This window comes from Sinocyclocheilus grahami, unplaced genomic scaffold (assembly GCF_001515645.1).
Source record: "Sinocyclocheilus grahami isolate Dianchi unplaced genomic scaffold, SAMN03320097.WGS_v1.1 scaffold668.1, whole genome shotgun sequence".
NCBI lineage: Eukaryota > Metazoa > Chordata > Actinopteri > Cypriniformes > Cyprinidae > Sinocyclocheilus > Sinocyclocheilus grahami.
The window spans coordinates 677,413-684,181 of record NW_015505847.1 but is presented as its reverse complement, the minus strand read 5'-3'; positions in this window follow the sequence as shown (position 1 = coordinate 684,181).

Genomic DNA, 6,769 nt, shown 5'->3' with positions numbered 1-6,769 from the left:
AGGGGGAGCTCTTGAGCGGCTGACTTTATTCACAGACATCTTTCAAGTCTAACTTCTAATGATGCGCGCTCTCTCTCTCACACACACACACACACACACACACACACACACACACACACACACACACACACACACACACACACACACGCACGCACGCACGCACGCACGCACACACAAACGCACACACACTCTATTGGTAGAGCTTCCAAACACGTAAACACACAGACTCAGGTAATTCTCACAGTCTCTCTCAGCATATAACCAAATACGAGTGAAACCTTTCTGAATACCTCATGGTAGGGCTGGCGATTTTAGCGATTAATTCGAATGTAATGTTTTGCCACAATTTTATTTTTTATAAATCGAGGAATCGTGATTTTGAATAGAAATATTACCAAAGGTTAGAATTAGACACTTTGACAATATGTTGGAGATAACAGTAAAGAGAAAATAATGATGTCGGCGCTCGTGATGGACCGCTCTGTGAAGAACATAAGCACAATATATCACAGGTGCCATTCACACAGAATGAGCTTGTGTGTTGATAAAGATGAGAGTGAACTTCTCTTAACTTGAGCGCTGTGTTTAGAAAGCCGTTTGATGCACGAGACGCGAGCACAACAGTCAAACACATCCATGTTTACACAGAAAAAACTATGGAAAAGCAGTGCAATCGAATGCAAACCTGTAAAGAACTACTGCTGTATGTCTGATATTTCATGTCTGCATCACGGTGACAGGCTGAAAGCTGCTGCTCATTGTTTTTACAGAACATTTATAGTCTAGCGGTGTTATGCCTTCAGTCATTTTGAATTTGAATTACCTTGACTTTTGGGAATTTTTTTAAAGCATTTTCCTCGCATTATTATTGTATTATTGTATTTTTTTTAAGACAAGCTTGTACAAGATGTAGTTGTAGTTAACACATCTTTTCTGCAAAGATATTTAACAAGTGATTTGTTTAATATTTAGACCAACATCATGTTGACAACTTCATGTGTGCTGCACTTGGAATAGAATTTTCTTTAACTAGAGGGTTAATAAAGAAAAAGTTACTTGAATCATGTTTTAGTTACATTTTCAAGTTGACTAGTTAAAACCATAAAAAAAAAACAATTGCCCAGCCCTACCTCACGAGCAAATGTCTGTGGATCATGTGAGTACAGCGCTGAGGAAAGTGGCCTAAGAAATCTGCATTCAGGGCCTGGCCAAGAGCACGCATCAAAAACAGCTAAGCGTGCTTCGGCAGCATCTGGTCTCGCGAAGTGCTTTTGAGATGAGAACGGTTGTAAACGCTGTAGCTGCATGAGGCCATGCAAAGAGCCACAGACACGCTTAATGGCATTCTGCTGGATGAGGAACAGGTGTTCATACTCCACTACCAGTCCTAAAGAGTGAAGCTGAGAGGAGAGACTAGAAACAACACCATTCTCACCACCACAACAAACCAGCTCACCAGTGACTGTACTTCAGCCACATCTAGGCTTTCCAGGGTGCAAGAATAAGGACAGTCTGATAGCCAGGGTCGGTGTGAAAGACGCGCGGGACAATCTTAAATTGCGAGAGTGAAAAACAGAAATCATAATATAGCTTAATGTGAAAATAAAACTTCAAAAGGCTATGATTTAAATCAATGTGAGCGCTACAGGCTTGAGCTGTTCACAATCAAAACATATTACACAATCATGCAAAGCCAATGCTTATGATCTGCAATTCATGGCATTTATATTGTAAAACATTTGAGATGATTGTTCAAGTACACAGGCCTATTTTATGTCCTTCATCTTTTTGAATGAGCAGCTGGCTAGTTAATGTCCTTTTCTTGCTTAAAATTTTATAAAAACATCTTTAAAATGCTTCAATTTGATTTGGTATTATAAAGTTCAGCCCAAACAACAACATGAGTTTAGAGCTAAGAACTACTTCTAGGTGTTTTTCATACTATCATAATTGATACTGATACTAATAATACTTTTATTCAATATTACTTTGTATTCTAATCATTTTGTTGGTATATATCTTCTCATAAACCTTCACTTAAAAAAAAGATACATTTTCATTGTGCCCCCAGAGTTTTTTTTTAATGTCTTCCTAAACTTTGGGAGCATGTGGTCCTTGGGATGGAACCAAGTGTCAAGGTCCTGTCAGGCAAGCTCATGCAATTTAAGGTCAAAAACCTGAATGTTCAATCCAGATTTCAAGAAGCTGAATGCAAATTTGGCACAGAGAACGATCAAATTCACTCACTGGTACCAACTGCTGGAATTTTGGTACCGTGACAACACTAGTCTCTACAAAAATGAGAGAGCAAACTAGTCAGTCTTTAAACCGTTCATTCAGATACACGTTCAAAAACACGGATTCAAAGAGAGATGTAATGAAACTCTGTTGAAACCATTTTAACTGTGAGTGCCACTTTAGAAGGCTCAGATGACCAGCAATGCGTCGATGCTAAGACAATTTCGCTTTCCTTGGACATGACAACCTATTTTCACAAATATATATGACTCGGCCTGGAGGACAGACGCAAGTAATCGCAAGCGCTCAGTCGATCTCTCTCTCATTCACTGTCTGTTTAGGCCCGTTAACTGCAAATCTCTGTACAAATCAGCATGGTTATCACTACTAACTTATTTATATAAGTACTATTATATAAGAATAAATATTCAGTACTCATGCCCAAAGTGTAAAATGAGAAGGGCATAACCCTACGAAAAAAGAAAACAGGCAAATATCGCGGTTGCAGCGGTCGTTGCATTCCTCTGCGGCTGGCTCGTCAATGGCGTGGTTTTGCGATGTTACGGTTATCGCGACAGCTGTCCGAGTTTCGTAAGAGTCAGTGACGTTAAGGCTATAAGGTTATCTGTCATCAAGGCACTGCAATCCAAGTTGACCTTTCCATTTCTCCAGGGGTAGAAGCGCAGAGGCTGGTCTCTGGCTACTGCTGTGCTTTTCTGCCAAAATAAGACCTTTATGAATTTAACATTTAATAGCAAAGAAATAATTCATAAAACAATAACAATAATTTCTAAATTACTAAATGCAGTGTTTCCCACACATAGACTTTACTTGGACGGGCCGCCCAGGTATATTTGGAGAAACATTTTTTACTTTTATTTTTATCCTCATACTTTTTTATCCGCACGAAATAATGAAACCAACCGCGATCGATTAACTGGTGGAAAATCCAGAGACGCAGCGCATATTTCACTGACAAACACAGGGCTCGACAGTGCGGCGCTTCAGTCGCATTTATGGCTAAAACAGATGTGTGCGAACTGTAAAATGTATTTAGGAGCACGAGGGCGAATAAAACTAAATCCCTCCGGGTGAGTTTTCTTAAATTTAATGTCATAAAAAGTCTTCAATACATGAAATGGTAAAACAAACGTCTTAAAGCAGTCATATGATGCTGCTAAAAAGAACATTATTTGGTGTATTTGTTGTAATGTAATGTGTTTATGCGGTTTAAGGTTTAAAAACACATTATTTTGCACATACTGTACATTATTGTTTCTCCTCTATGCCCCGCCTTTCTGAAACGCGTTGATTTTTACAAAGCTCATCGCTCTGAAAAGCGAGGTGTGCTCTGATTGGCCAGCTATCCAGTGCGTTGTGATTGGCTGAATACCTCAAGCGTGTCAAGTCAAGTCAAGTCACCTTTATTTATATAGCGCTTTTAACAATACAGATTGTGACAAAGCAACTGAACAGTATTAATTAGGAAAATAGTGTCAATAATGCAAAATGACAATAGTAAACACTCATTTTTCAGTTAAAGACAGTTCATCATTGAATTCAGTGATGTCATCATCCAGCTCAGTTTAAATAATATCTTTGCAATTATGTGTGACGGAAATGTTACGCCCCTCACCATACTGTGATGATGCCCTGTCCGGCCGGAGCGACGAGACAAACACATTAAAACCCATTATAAACCAGGCATTTGTTGCATTTGTTGCATCCAGTGGGGACATAATTACTGATTATAATGACTTATACTTATGACTTTACACGTTGTGTTGCATCGCGCCGCGTAAACATAAAACCATGTCTGCATTTGTGATCGGAGAAATGACAAACAACAAGTGCTACTCTACACTGCCCAAAACTCACGTTTGAATCGTCAGTGGCAAATCCTTTAAATATGAACGTACTTACAGTCTGTGAGTCAGAACAGCCGGCATTGTAGTCTACTCTCCCAGGATCAGGACACAGTCCTCCATAAAATGTGCTGCACACATCTGAATATTTGGGTTGAAGTGTTCTGGAACAGTGTTGTAAATACAACTTAACACTGATTTCTAGTCGTGTCCTCTTTTGGAAGACCAAACAAAGTAGTTTCTCTTTCACAACGAAACACAGCCTCTTCAGGACATGATGGCGGCAGCAACAATACTACAGAGAGAATAAAAGTTACGCCTTCTTTCTTTGCGTGAACATTTGGGCGGCGTTATGCAAATCTTCCCACATAGTGATGTAGACATGTGGGGGCGTGTTAGAACGAGCTGGTTTAGGTAGGCGTGGTTGACTCTTAACTTTTATAAAGAATATCTCTTTGGATTTGAGGCTTTAGTCTTTGCAACTTTACAGATCTTCTTTATGCACCAAGAGCTTGTAACACTCCAAAGAGAAAGGAAAAACTGAAATCACATCATATGACCCCTTTAATTATCATTTTAAGAGGTCTTATGTTTTGGGATGGAAAAACATAAATCGCGATACAACCTATTGATTATTAAACTTCAAAAGCCTATGATTTAATTAAAAAAAGAGCGCTGCACGTTGCAGTGTCACAAGGTGGCGCTTCAGAGTGCTTCAAAGTGATTCTCAATTCTTTAACAGCGCACCTTTATGCCAAGCTGTTGCTTATGAACTCGAGTTGATGAATTATGACACCGTCTATGTTACGACCTTTATATAATATATTTTAGACGGTTGTAAGCATATTTTAATGCATATTTTATCACCTCATCTGAAGGAACAGCCCGCAATAGTATAGCCATTTCAAAATAAGAGTCCAGGTGTATTTCAGGCTTGTTAATAATTAAAAATCATAAGGTTTTTTTTTTGTAACACAATAAATTGCATTTAATTTAATTCATAGGAAACTATTGTAGTTTCTGGCTGGGATGTTTCCCCACAGGAAGAAAAGTCAAAGAACATTATTTGATACATATTATTCAATATAAAGATTTTACCCATTCACTGAGAGAGACACCATATGACAAAGTTTTGTAGCCTATATAATTAAACTTAATTTCAATAGGCCTATATAAAAAAATAGTTAAAAATCACACATTATTTGTTATTTGTCACATGTAGTAGGCCATTTTTGTGCCGTGGGTAATAGTATATTTCAAACCTGTGGGAAACACTGAAATGTACTCCTAAAACAATAACAATAGTTCATTAAAATTATTTTTTTTAAGCAATATCACAATTGTTATTCATTCATCCGATTACCACCTAAATTTGCATTGAATCATAATCATCCAGAGAAATAAAAACATACAACACAAAATGTCTGGAAAAAAGATAAAAATATATATATATATATACACACACACACACACACACACACACACACACACACACACACACACACACACAGTGGGTCTAGAAAAGAATTAGCCCCCTTTAAAAAAAATAAATCACATTTTGTAAATGTAAAATCTTGGTGTCATAACGACCTTATTTATTAAAATCTTGTTTTTTTTGGTTTGCCATCTCTGCCCATTTCTTCAATCCACGCCCAGCGCCATTTATTTTTAAGTCCTTTATCAATTAGTCTCCATAATCTTACTCTCAATAAACCGATGCATCGCGATTCGTGGATCGATTCTGAGCTCAGTTTTTAACAGCAGATGGCGCTATAGGCTAGAGTTTAAGCGCACACTCAAATGCTCACGAAGAAGAGCGCTTGTGCGTTCAGCTGAGTAATGTAAGTGGTTAAATGTACTTGCACATCGGCTTTTATGCTTTTATGATGTGAGATTAATGTAAAGAGGCCACAATGAACACCCTTGTAATTCGCTTCAACCTTTTCGAACTGTATGAATGATTATTTTAGGCTGAAGTGGTGTGTGTGAGGAACTGGAAACAAGCAGAGTACAGCTGTTTCTACAGCATGCAGCACCATCTGCTGTTAAAAACTACGCTCAGAATCGATTCAAGAGAGAATCACGATGCATTCCGATAAACTCAGAATCGATGTAGAACAATTACTCGATTCGTGATGCATCGATTTAATGTCCCAGCTCTACCAACTATGTTTGCTTGCTACTCTCCATCTATGCTTAGCAGGACTCTGATGCAGCTGGATCTCAACCACACTTTTACAAGAACCGCCCCAATCTACTTCTGATTGGCTAGTAATGTTAGTTTGGTTGAGAGTGAAAGCTGTGCTCATGAACTCGAACGTGATATCAACAAGTTTTTTTTAAATGTAGGACTATCTTTTTTTTTCAGCCAAATGACGCATGCTGGAGATCCGGCACAGTGCTAGAAAACTTTAAGCCATGAGGTTAATAAAGCCACATTATTTTGACAACAGGATTTTGATTAGAGCCCGACCGATATATCTTTTAGCTGATATTATCGGCCGATATGAGCCTGTCGCCGATATATCGGTATCGACGAATATGATGGTGTATGTTGTCTACACTGGATGCAGTAAACTGATGCCTTGTTCTATGTATGACGTGTTGACAGAAGTTCAAATGATTTTCAACGGTCGCTTTGTCGCGTCGCGGACACGGTGTCAGCA